At 42.8% G+C, this 13,952-nt stretch overlaps 1 protein-coding gene across 4 annotated transcripts in view; it reads right to left on the bottom strand.

The window, feature by feature from the left end:
• The window catches only part of zgc:66433 (uncharacterized protein LOC321250 homolog), a 207,884-nt gene that overhangs the window by 145,126 nt on the left and 48,806 nt on the right, over positions 1-13,952 (bottom strand). The window contains exon 2 of one of the 4 annotated variants that reach the window (XM_068047121.1): positions 7,810-7,914. The exons of the other annotated variants lie outside the window; for them this stretch is intronic. The gene's annotated coding sequence lies outside the window, so the exon portion shown is untranslated. The remainder of the gene's footprint in view (positions 1-7,809; positions 7,915-13,952) is intronic. 4 annotated transcript variants of the gene reach the window in all.

The raw sequence follows: 13,952 nt of genomic DNA, 5'->3' as shown, positions 1-13,952 counted from the left end.
AATGACTACAACCTTCCCAAAATCTTCATCCGTGAAGAAATGCCAAGAAGAACAGTGAATGTTGTTAGTCTGTAAAATTCCAATCAATAACAGACTAACGGGGGACTGGTGATCTTAAAATTAAAGCAACTGACCTGCTTGCTGGTGACACCAGTGTTCATATCACCATCTTCACTCTTCACTGCTTTTCCCTGTGTGACTGCACTGTACCTACTCTATCATTTGTTGCCCTTTGAACTTTTCCCCCACCCCACTAATTAGGTCCTCATTGAGAAGCAAAGGCACCTTTTTTCTTCATCATTTTGAAGAATTTCTCTGGTTAACTTCCTAATAATGGTTACTGAAACAGTGAACAGTTTATTTGGATAATTACAGAAGAAAAAATCAGCTTACTAAGCAATTAAGTAATAATTAAGACTTTTTTCCACCATTGTTTATTGTTCAAACTTTGCCACCATGTAATTTTCCCATATGGCTTTGATAATTCCCAAAATATGCATGGAACTGAGAGCAACCATGCCAAATTAGGTAAAAGAAAGACTCAAAATTTCATTTTTAGTGTGTTGTGAGAGGGTAATGTGTCATTTCTATACAATGAAATTGATTAATTCCTAATTATTGTTGCTTTGGAGTATAATGTTAAGTACCACACAGGCTTGGTAGAGCAGAGTTAAAATATGAAAATAAACTTAAAAGACCTGTGAAAGCAAGTGGTTTAAAAATGAAAACTGTAGCCTTTATTTTCCAGTATCATTCAGATAAATACTGCACTGCTACTAACTTCACAACAAACCCTTTTAATTCGGCATAATCTGAACTGTCTATCCTCATGGTTAAAGTTATTTACAGTACATTACTATCACCTTCATTCATTTAGCTTTGATCAGAGTTTTTATATATCACAAGCAAGCTTACGCATCAGATAATTGTTGTTCATCCAGAATTTTCAGAAAAGGGCTGTTTTACCTTTAAACAGTAGTGCACTTCACTGCTAAACACTACTGCTCTCCACTATTAAAACCTACTACTCTTCACTATTAAAACCCACTACTCTTCACTATTAAAGAATATTGCTCTTCACTGTTAAACCCTACTGCTCTTGGCTGTTAAAAACCCTAGTAAACCCTACTGCTCTCCACTATTAGAGTCATAGAGTTATACAGCACAGAAACAGGCCCTTCAGCCCATCATGTTTGTGCCGGCCATCAAGCATCTAACTATTCTAGTCCCATTTTCCAGCACTTGGCCCATAGCCTTGCATGCTATGGCATTTTAAGTGCTCATCCAAATACTTCTTAAATGTTGTGAGGGTTCCTGCCTCTACCACCACTGCAGGCAGTGTGTTCCAGATTCCAACCACCCTCTGGGTAAAAACATTCTTCCTCAAATCCCCTCTAAACCTCCTGCCCCTTACCTGAAATCTATGCCCCCTGGTTACTGACCCCTCTGCTAAGGGAAAAAGTCTCTTCCTATCTAACCTATCAATGCCCCTCATAATTTTGTATACCTCAATCATGTCCCATCTCATCCTTTTCTGTTCTAAGGAAAACAACCCTAGCCTTTTCAGTCTCTCTTCATAGCTGAAATGCTACAGCCCAGGCAACATCCTGGTGAATTTCCTCTGCACCCTCTCCAGTGCAATCACATCCTTCCTATAGTGTGGTGACCAGAACTGTACACAGTACTCCAGCTGTGGCCCAACTAGCATTTTTTTACAGCTCCATCATAACCTCCCTGCTCTTATATTCTATGCCTAGGCTAATAAAGGTGAGTATCCCATATGCCTTCCTAACCACCTTATCTACCTGTGCTGCTGCCTTCAGTAATCTATGGACAAGTACACCAAGGTCCCTCTTACCTTCTGTACTTCTTAGGGTCCTACCATCCATTGTATATTCCTTTGCCTTGTTAGTCCTCCCAAAATGCATCACCTCACACTTCTCAGGATTAAATTCCATTTGCCACTGCTCTGCCCATCTTACCAGCCCACCTATATCATATTGTAATCCAAGGCTTTCCTCCTCACTATTTACGACACCACCAATTTTCGTGTCATCTGCAAACTTACTGATCATACCTCCTCTATTCATGTATAGATCATTAATGTACGCTAATAACAGCAAGGGTCCCAGCACTGATCCCTGTGGTACACCACTGGTCACAGGCTTCCACTTGCAAAAACAACCCTCGACCATTACCCTCTGTTTCCTGCCACCAAGGCAATTTTGGATGCAATTTGCCAAATTACCCTGGATCCCATGGGCTCTTACCTTCTTGACCAATCTCCCATGCGGGATCTTATCAAAAGCCTTACTGACGTCCATGTAGACTGCATCAACTGCCTTACCCTCATCTACACCTCTAGTCACCTCCTCGAAAAATTCATTCAAATTAGTTAGACACGATCTCCCCCTGACAAAGCCGTGCTGACTATCCCTGATTAATCCCTGCCTCTCCAAGTGGAGATTAATCCTGTCCCTCAGAATTTTTTCCAATAGTTTCCCTCCCACTGATGTTAGACTCACCGGCCTGTAATCACCTGGTCTATCCCTGCTACCCTTCTTGAATAATGGTACCACATTCGCTGTCCTCCAGTCCTCTGGTACCTCTCCTGTGGCCAGAGAGTATCTGACAATTTGTGTCGGAGCCCCTGTGATCACCTCCCTTGCCTCACACACCAGCCTGGGATACATTTCATCTGGGCCTTGGGTTTTATCCACTTTTAAGCCCGCTAAAGCATCTAATACTTCCTCCCTTTCAATATTAATATGTTCAAGTATTTCGCAATCCCCCTCCTTGATCTCTATACCTACATCATCCTTCTCCACAGTGAAAACAGATGAAATGTAATCATTTAAAACCTCACCTGTGTCCTCCAGCTCCACACACAGATTGCCAATTTGGGCCCTACTCTTTCCCTGGTTATCCTGTTGCCCTTAATATACTTATAAAACGCCTTAGGATTTTCCTTTATATTGACCGCCAATGTTTTTTCATGTCCCCTCTTCGCTCTCCTAATTACTTTTTTAAGTACCCCCCTATACTTTCTATACTCTTCTCGGGCCTCCGCTGTTTTCAGTGCTCCGAATCTGCCATAAGCCTCCTTTTTTTTCCTGATCCAATACTCTATATCCCTTGACATCCAGGGTTCCCTGGACTTGATGGTCCTACCCTTGACCTTAATGGGAACATATTGGCCCTGAACTCTCACTATTTCCCCTTTGAATGCCTCCCACTGGCCAATTCTGTACTTTTATTTCTGGTCCATCTTTGTCCTTTTCCATAACTACCTTAAATCATACAGAGTTATGGTCACTATCCCCGAAATACTCCCCCCACTGATACTTCTACCAGTTGTCCAGCTTCATTCCCTAGGATTAGGTCCAGTACTGCCTCTTCTCTTGTAGAACTTTCTACGTACTGGCTCAAAAAACTCTCCTGTATGCATTTTAAGAATTCCTCCCCCTTTAAGCCTTTTGCACTAAGACTATCCCAGTTGATATTAGGTAAGTTGAAATCCCCAACTATTATTACCCTATTATTTTTACACCTCTCTGGGATTTGCCTACATATCCGCTCCTCTATCTCTCCCTGTCTCTTTGGAGGCCTGTAGTACATGCCCAGCCAAGCGATTGCCCCCTTTTGTTTTTAAGTTCTGCCCAAATGGCCTCATTTGAGGAATCTTCGAAGATATCCTCCCTCCTTACTGCAGTAATTGACTCCTTGATCAACAGTGCAATACTACCTCCTCTTTTATCCCCTCCCCTATCACGCCTGAAGATTCTATACCCTGGAATATTGAGCTGCCAGTCCAGCCCCTCCCTCAGCCATGTCTCTGTGATAGCAATAATATCATAATCCCATGTGCCAATCAATGCCCTCAATTCATCTGCCTTATTAGTAAGACTCCTTGCATTAAAATAGATGCAATCCAGCCTTGCATTTTTCACTTGTGCCTTAACAGGTCTATATTTGCTCTGCCTTCCAGACTGACTCATCTTCTCTTCTATATTTGGCTGTGCCTCACCCCCTACTATACTTTCACTCTGTATGCCATCCCCCTGCCAAATTAGTTTAAACCCCCCGCAACAGCACTAGCAAACCTCCCAGCAAGGATGTTGGTCCCGGTCCGGTTCGGGTGCAACCCATCCAACTTGTACAGATCCCATCTATGCCAGAAACAGACCCAGTGATCTAGGAACCGAAAGCCCTCCCTCCTGCACTATGTCTTCAGCCACGCATTCATCTGCTCTATCCTCCTATTCCTATAGACACTAGCACGTGGCACAGGAAGTAATCCAGAGATTACAACCCTAGAGGTCCTGCTTTTTAACCTTCTGCCTAACTCCCTATATTCACTTTGCAGGAGCTCATCTCTCTTCCTGCCTATGTCGTTAGTACCAATATGGACCACAACCTCTGGCTGCTCACCCTCCCCTTTCAGAATGTCCTGCAGCCGCTCCATGACATCCTTGACCCTAGCACCAGGGAAGCAACATATCATTCTAGAGTCACGTTTGCGGCCACAGAAACGCCTATCTGCACCCCTTACGATAGAATCCCGTATCACTACAGCTCTTCCACCCCTTTTCCTCCCCTGCTGTGCAGCAGAGCCCTCCGTGGTGCCATGAACTTGGCTGTTGCTGCTTTTCCCTGGGAGGTCATCCCCCCAACAGTATCCAAAGTGGTTTATCTGTTTGAGAGGGGGATGGCCACTACCTGCCTGCGCCTACTACTCCGTCTGGTGGTCACCCATCTTTTTTCTGCCTGTGCAGCCATTACCTGCGTGTGACCACCTCACTAAACGTGCTATCCACAACGTCCTCAGCATCGCGGATACTCCACAGTGAATCCACCCGCAGCTCCAGCTCCGTAATGCTGGTAGCCAGTAGCTGCAGATGGATACATTTCCTGAACACATGGTCGTGAGGGACACTGGAAGCGTCCCTGATTTCCCACATAGCGCAGGAGGAGCATATCACAGGGCTGAGCTCTCCTGCCATGTCTTACCTTTAGATGAATTAGTTACTCCCTTAATTAAAAAATACTAATTATACTAGGAGCCTTGTTCTACCCACTACAATCTGAAGTCCTTATTAAGTTACACTGAATCAAAAAAAACTCTTTAGTAGTACTCACCTAATCATCAGAAGGCTTTCTTTTCAACAAAAAAAACGTTCCCCTCATTTTTAAGCTATTTAGATGCACTAACTGCTGCTACTCACCCAACCAATCACCTTGCAGATTTCCCATGATGTCACTGTAAGTTTTTTTTCCGAGTCTCAGCGCACGCCGAGAGAGAGAGCAGGTCCATCAGCTGCCGCCGCTCCTGTCTTCAGGTAAGTGAGGACCTCGAGGCCCGTGCTCTCCTTTACAGCTCCCGCACCGGATCAGCTTCCGCCCAGGTCCGCCAGCCGCCGCCACTCTTGTCTTCAGGTAAGTGAGGGCCTCGAGTCCCGCGCTCTCTTTTACTGCTCTTCACTGCTAAACCCTACTGTTCTCCACTGCCAAACTCTACTACTCTTCACTATTCAACCATATTGCTCTTCACTGCCAAACTCTACTACTCTTCACTATTCAACCATATTGCTCTTCACTGTTAAACCCTACTGCTCTTCACTGCTAAACCCTACTGCTCTTCACTGCTAAACCCTGCTGCTCTTCACTGTTAAACCCTACTGCTCTTCACTGTTAAACCCTACTGCTCTTCACTGCTAAACCCTACTGCTCTTCACTGCTAAACCCTACTGCTCTTCACTGCTAAACCCTATTGCTCTTTACTGCTAAACCCTAATGCTCTTCACTGTTAAACCCTACTGCTCTTCACTGTTAAACCCGACTGCACTTCACTGCTAAACCCTACTGCTCTTCACTGCTAAACCCTATTGCTCTTTACTGCTAAACCCTAATGCTCTTCACTGTTAAACCCTACTGTTCTCCACTGCAAACCCTACTGCTCTTCACTGCTAAACCCTATTGCTCTTTACTGATAAACCCTAATGCTCTTCACTGTTAAACCCTACTGCTCTTCACTGCTAAACCCTACTGCTCTTCACTGTTAAACCCTACTGCTCTTCACTGCTAAACCCTACTGCTCTTCACTGCTAAACCCTACTGCTCTTGGCTGTTAAACCCTAGTAAATCCTACTGCTCTCCACTATTAAACCATACTGTTCTTCACTGTTAAACCCGACTGCACTTCACTGCTAAAGCCTACTGCTCTCTATTATTAAACTCTGCTGCTCTTTACTATTAAACCCTACTTTTCTTCATTATTAAACTCTACTGCTCTTCACTGCTAAACCCCATTTCTCTTGACTAATACGTCTACTGTTCTTCACCATTAAACCCTACTGCTCTTTACTATTAAACCTTCTGCTCTTCACTGTTAAACCCTTCTGCTGTTCATTATAAAACCCTATTTCAGATGTCTACAGAAATACATTTTTGTCACATCAGTTGAAAATTATATTACAAAATTGATGCACCAGCTCCAGAACATTTTCAACATATTTGATCCACATTAAAGAGGTTTTTTCTAATTACTGGTGAGGGAGAAATATAAAACAATTGCCAATTTTTTGTGATACAATATTGTTTTAGTATTATTTGTGTTTTGGTTCAAAAAATCTCCAGTCCATTTGTAAAACATTTTGTTCAATGCAGAGCTCCTTACATGCAATTCAACTAAAGGGCTTGGCCCAACTGATGACATGTGTGCTCAGATTTGATGGAGGAAATGTCAAATTAAAACTCAAGCACCTCCTTTTCTTGGTGGTTGGTGGAAGGCAAAGCTTATTTCTACCCAGAGGGCTACTGAGATCCATTTGGTATGGCAGGCTTTAGCACTAGACTGGCAACCCTGAGATTAGGAGATCAAATCTAGCCAGCTGTGGGCTAACACCATAGCTGTGACCAGCTAAGATGCTAGATGGTCATTAAAATATGAATGTTCACTAACACCTCACTTTTGGCAACTGTTCAGGTTTTAGGTGAAGAAATAGTTCCAAGTGTGCCCCCTCAGCTCCTTTTGCCAGTATCTCTAGTCATTTAGAATTTCAGAAAATTGACTTCAAGAAACCCCAGGCTACCTTTATGAAACAGCTTAATTCAAATCAGCCCAAAACAGAATCAGATCGAAAAGGTAGAAGGCACAACAAATATACGTGATGTGTTTGAGGAGTCTCACACCACTTTGCTCCAAAACCAGATTGGACCCTGACTTCAGAATTGTGCTACATTTTTAACTTGCTTCACATCAATGCGAATTCTCGTTTGTAAATATAAAATTCCTGATGACAGTGCCTCTTTCTCAAAGCTATATCTTCCTATTGCACTTTTTGGGTCAAGCTTTAATCTTAATAAATTGAGCCCAATTTTAATGCTGTGTCAGTGAATGAGTTTTGAGTGAGTTAAAATCTTGCCCAACATTATGTGCAATTCAGATGGATGACACTTGATTATCATACTTAAGTGACACAACAGCTGATGCAATTTCTGTGATCTACCAAATTACAGGTCCCCGTATTGCACTACAAAGTGGTTTGTTACTGTATCAGTGTTGTGAAATAGGTTCAGATCCATTATCCTTGCAGCATTGGTAAAAGTAAGGTACGTTAAATAGCTATGGGTTGATACGGTCTCCTGAAGTTGATTCGATAATTTCAATAACCCTTCTACATAAACCCAAAGAAATGGTCTGAGTTCTGGTAGTCCTGCTCAGAATTTTAGTTTGCTCCTGTTTAAACCAGTTGATCCACTGACAAGATGTTAGGTCAGAGGCTAAGAATTTAGCAGCGAGTAACTCACCTCCTGACTCTTCAAAGCCTGTCCACCATCCAGGAGTGTGTTGGAATACTCTCCGCTTGCCTGGATGAGTGCGGCTCCAACAATACTCAAGAAGCTCGACACCATCTAGGACAAAGCAGCCCATTTGATCAATAACCCATCCACCATCCTAAACATTCACTCCCTCCACCACTGGTGAACAGTGGCAGCAGTGTGTACCATATACAAATGCACTGCAGCAATCCGCCAAGATTCCTTCGACAACACCATCAAAACCCACAACCTTTACCATCTAGTAGGGCAAGGGCAGCAGGTGCATGGGAACACCACCACCTGCAAGTTTCTCTCCAAGCCATGCACCATCCTGACTTGGAACTATATCACCGTTCCTTCACTGTCGCTGGGTCAAAATCCTGGAACTCCCTTCCTAACAGCACTGTGGGTGTACCTACCTACACCATGTGGACTGCAAAGGTTCAAGAAGGTGACTCATTACCATCTTCTCAATGGTAATTAGGGATGGGCAATAAATACTGGTCTTGCCAGCAATGCCCACATCCCATGAACGAATATAAAAAATTAACGAGATGTGCTTTAATGAAATGCATCAGGCAGTGCCTTGCTTTCCATTTTACTGTGAAGATGGAACAGCTCCAGGCCAAGAGCTTGCCTAAATCAGCCACAGAATACAAAGTATCACCAGCTGACAGTAAGCTGCCCGAGGGCTATGGAGCATGACCTTTTTGTTGAGAGTCACGCACTTAACTGCTTGGGTTACTAGCCGACTGCTAATTAGGTTTCAACGAACAAACATTTCTTGCCAACAGCACTGAACAATCAGTTTTCTGTTGATGAAACCTCTCTGTTGATTTAACATGACCATAATTTAAAAATTAGGCTGCTACATTTTATTTTTGAAGTTTCTCATTGATATGCGGTGCGTTTAGTGACAATTCGGGAGAGGTTAAGCATGAAAATGCTTTATTAATAACTGAGGTACAGACATCCATGACAATATTCTCATACTCCTCTCCCTGGGACAATTTCATTAGGATCATGAGGAGGCCGCACAGAGGACAACTTGAAACATATTCACTTTTGATATCGTATTAAACTCTGGTTATTTGCACATCTCTCACTCCCTTCACCCCACCATTGGCAGCTACCTGTGCCCTAAGCTCTGGAGTTCTCTCCCTAAACCTTAGGGCCTCTCAGATTCTCTCTCCTCCTTTAAGACCCTTCTTAAAACCTCCCTCTTTCATTACATTTTCAGCCACTTGTTCTTATATGTCCTTCATTGGGTTGGTATCAATTTTTGTGTCCAATTACCTTCCTGTAAAGTGCCTTGAGACCTTTTCCTTTGTTAAAGGCACTATATAAATGCAAGTAGTTGTCAATTAAACAGTTAGCAATGTAAATTCGGGGAGACAGAGTGCAATAGGAAGATATAGCTTTAAGAAAGAGGCACTGTCATCAGGAATTTTATATTTACAACAGAGAATTAGCATTGGGGTGAAGCAAGTTAAACATGTAGCACAATTCTGTAGTCAGGGCGCAATCCGATTTTGGAGCAAAGTGGTGTGAGACTCCTCAAACACATCACTTTGGTTTGTCACTGCATGGAGTCTAAATTCATTGTGCTCTCAAGCCTGGTTCATTTATTAATGCTATTTTATTTCAATTTATTAGAGAGAAAGGAATGTCCCCTTCTGTCTCTCTGAATTTTCATTGCTAACTATAGGAATAGGTGCATGCAAAGAACTTCATCTCAGGCAGTATAGTTAAGAGTTCCAGCGTGGTTGGCAACAGTCCACATAAACTCAATTCTGTGTGACTGGAACCCAAACTACAGCAACCAATCTCCGACAAGCAGCTGCACTGTAACGGCGCCCTCAGCATTGGACAAGGAGGGAGTAAAGTCGGATGGTATGGAGCTCAGGATGTAGAACTGGAGATTCCCACAACTAATTGAAAATGCACGTGGTATCTAAGATTATGAACTGCACAATCCCTAATACATGTAAAGCAGTAAAGAAGCAGCAACTAACAGTGGTCCCACACCTGGATCGCCTGTGAGTACTGAATGCAGGAAAATTGGAAGGGCAGGAGCATACGCCCTTTACAAAGTCCTCCCAATTTTCCTGAATTCTCTGCCACTCCAATAGTCTACATGTAGGACGAGTGAATCTACCTTCACACTTATTATATGCAAAGAGGATCTTTTTATTAACTTAAAGCACTTATACTGGACTTTAAGAAATTGTTTAAAACTGGCGATAGTGAGTTGGCAGCCCCCCCCCATAAGACAATGGAAAATAAAAATGGGAAAGGATGTAAAATAGGTTGCTGACTCGTTATCACACGGTTTACACTATCACACAAAGCCAAGGTCTACCCTACCATCACTTCGGGTGCAATTATTCTGTCACTTGCACAATGATGCACAGTGCTTGAGGCACATTGCACTTTTCACTCAGGAAAGCATTCAAGTTGACAGCCAAGTACACTGAAACCAAGGTGCTGTTCAATTTCAATCTCATGGACTCAGGACCTCTTTGGACATGTTAATCACTTCTATGTTTTTATTGCCAGGTAGATTCTCCTGCTTGTGCTCTCATCACACAAAGAAGTAGCATTTTATCAGTTAGTGTCAGATGTGGCTTAGTTAGTAGTGCTCTCACTTGAGGCGTAAGGTTATGGGTTCATAGACGCACTCCAGAGACTTGAGCACAAAAATCTGGGCTGTTGCTCCAGTTCAGTACTGAGGGAGTGCTGCACTGTCGGAGGAGCCATCTTTTGAATGAGATATTAAAGTGAGGCCCCCGTCTGTTCTCTCAAGTGGATGTAAACAATCCATAGGCACTATTTCAAAGCAGACCATGGGAGTTCACTCCAGTGTCCTGGCCAATATGTATTTTTCAATCACATCACTAAAACAGATTATCTGGTCACAGACATGTCACCTCTTGCAAATTCATCGCAATTTCTGAGCCTTGCCCATGCTTTCACAATAGGCCTTTCAAATATCACAATTTTTTCTCCCTAACCACACACATGTGCCCGTGAACGAAGCTGAGGCTTTTCACAAAGTTTACCAGGAAGGTGGTTCTGGCATTCATGGGGAGGACAGCTGACGGCGACATCGGGAAGAATGATGAACCAAGCTTTCCCCTTCAAAGCAGACTTGCGAACATACAAAGACACGAATTAGGAGCAGAAGTAGGACATTCGGCCCCTCGGGCCTGCTCCGCCTTTCAATAAGATCATGGCTGATCTGTTTGTATTTCGAATTCCACACTCTCATCTACCCTGATAACCTTTGATTCCCTTGCATAACAAGAATCTATCTACCTCCGTCTTAAAAATATTCAATGACCCCGTCTCCACCACCTTCTGAGGCAGAGAATTTTAAAGTCGCACAACCATCTGAGAGAAAATATTGCTCCTCATCTCTGTCCTAAATGGGCATCCCCTAATTTTAAAACAGTGCCCCCTAGTTCTGAAATCACCCACAAGAGGAAACATCCTTTCCACATCCACCTTGTCAAGACCATTCAGGGTCTTTTCAACGTCAATCAAGTCTCCCCTCACTCTTCCAAACCCCGGTGAAAAGAATCCCAGTCTTTCCTCATAAGACAACCTGCTCATTCCAAGTATCAATCTAGTAAATTCCCTCTGAACTGCCTGCCAACACATACGGGATATAACTGTGGCACCCTGCCCAGTCTCTGTCAAGACAAACTGGTCAATTGGATGATGCAGCTTCAAACAACTTGGGTTCTGCATTACTGCACCTAGTGATCAAATTTGCATGGGTTTTAAACGTAAAACTTCAGACAGGTTTTATTCACTTTCTTTGAATCGTTTTTTTTACAGAGAAAGATCTGTAAGGCCCGTGGTGTACACATTTCCAAGTTTATTTAGTAAAGTACAAGCACCTAGGCCTCAAAATTTGGCTCAGTAGCACTGGTAATTTCTGAGCTATGGTTGCTGGTTTAGTAACAAAATGGCATCCACACCACTTCCACCCACTTCTAGTGTGGCCCTTGCCTAGTGCTATCTTGGTGAGGGCATTAGCATTGGCATCACGAATGCACACTGGAAGCATGCACTGTAGGTAGATCATGATGTCACTCAGTCTCTAACTCTGATTTGACCCTAACGCTGCTACTTTTAGACCTCCCCACTCGAGTTAGTAGCCTCTCTTAAACATGCAGAGCTGACCACACATTCAGCAGCACAAGGGACCCATACCCCCACCACTGCTATTTTAACACATCATTAACAACTTGTAGGTTAGTTGTTTATGACTTTCTACAGGCTCTGTTTGAGTATGTGGAAGTACTGGGTGTTTTGCGAAGTTGATTACAGTTGGTGACATCTGCAGGGAGCGAGCCAGCACATGGGGAAGGCATTGGTTTTTATTGCAAGGACTCTGGGCACACCACTTTGCTCCCAGTCATGAGGGACCATATAGTAACAGTCCTGCTTGGGTTGCAGCATGAGAAAAGATGGTGCAGAGGCAGAAAACTGTATTATAATACAAGGTTGTTACTGGGTAGAATATGTAAATAGTCTGTGGGTGTCATCACAGGAAGTGGTGTAACAGAACTTGTGCAGAACCTTGTGCTGAGTGAAACTGGAAGCCATAGAAGTCAGATGCATGTAAATAAACTCCTGCTCCTGTAACTGTCAATCTGTCAGATATTCTATGATAAGACTTACTAGCATCAGAATATTATATGGTGGCAATGGTAAACTGAAGAAGAAATGGAAAAATCACTGCCCTCACCGGAGAACTTCGAGAATGTAGCTGGACAGAAGCAGGCATAGCAGAAATGAGTTTGAAGATTTACTAGGTATCGAACTGCATCGGGTCTCGCGCAGAAGCCAGACAAGGAGCAGGTCAGTATGTTATATCCCATGGGGGAGTGTACGGCTGACATCCTCATAACACAGGGCATAGACAAAGAAAAGGCTACTTATGATGGGGTTAATAAGGCTCTGGTGTCATAATTTAATGCAAGAAAAAAACGTGACCGTCGAGCACACCAAATTAATATACGGCTTCAGCAGAGAGGAGAAAGTATTGATTCTCTTATCAACAACTTATATAAGCTCACTGAAAATTGTCAATGTTCTGCCCATTCACTTAGCCTGTCCAAGTCCCCTTAAAGCCTCCTTGCATCCTCCTCACAACGTACATTCCCACCTAGTTTTGTGTCATCAGCAAATTTGGAAATATTACATTTGGTCCCCACATCCAAATCATTTATATAGATTATGAACAGCTGTGGCCCCAGCGCTGATCCTTGTAGTACCCCACTGGTAACAGCCCGCCATCCTGAGAATAACCCATTTATTCCTACTCTCTGCTTTCTGTCTGTTAACTAATTCTCAATCCGTACTAGTATATTACCCCCAGTCCTCTGTGCTCTAATTTTATTTACTAAGCTCATGTGTGGAACCTTATCAAAAGCCCTCTGAAAATCCAAATACACCACATCCACTGGTTCTCCTTTATCCATGCTACAAGTAACATCCTTGAAAGACTCCAAAAGGTTTGTCAAACATGATTTCCTTTTCATAAATCTGTTTCAGGTACAAAGCGATGCGAATCACAGACCTGTATAATTTGCATTTCTTTCTTTGACAGAAACAAGCAAAGGAAGTGCTGGCAGCTACATGGGCATGTGAGAAATTCTCTGACTATGTGCTAGGTCTTTAATTTAAGATTGAAACTGATCACAAACCATTAGTTGCTTTGCTAAATACAAAAGAACCAACAAAATTACCTCCTAGAGTGCAGAGGTTTTGATTAAGATTAACGAGATTTGATGCTAAAACCGTATATGTTCCTGGGAAACAGCAAATAATAGCGGATACGTTATCACGCACTACATCAGCAGGACCTGAAGAAGGAGACATTCTGTTTTTTGAGGAAGTAGAAGTGTTTACTCTAATAACTACAGAGTTTTACCTGCTACAAATCAGAAGTTGAGCAAAAACAGGAAGGCTCAAAAAGATGAAGTATGTGCAGTAATTAGAGAATATTGTTTGCATGGATGGCCAGCATATATGTCACATAACCCAGTGTTAAGGCAATATTATGAGCAATGAAGTCATTTGAGTATCATCGATGATTTATTGATATTTGAAGAGAG

The sequence above is a fragment of the Heterodontus francisci genome, chromosome 15, assembly GCF_036365525.1.
Source record: "Heterodontus francisci isolate sHetFra1 chromosome 15, sHetFra1.hap1, whole genome shotgun sequence".
Lineage (NCBI taxonomy): Eukaryota > Metazoa > Chordata > Chondrichthyes > Heterodontiformes > Heterodontidae > Heterodontus > Heterodontus francisci.
The sequence above is the reverse complement of the archived record's forward strand: the minus strand, read 5'-3'. Positions and strand labels throughout refer to the sequence as shown.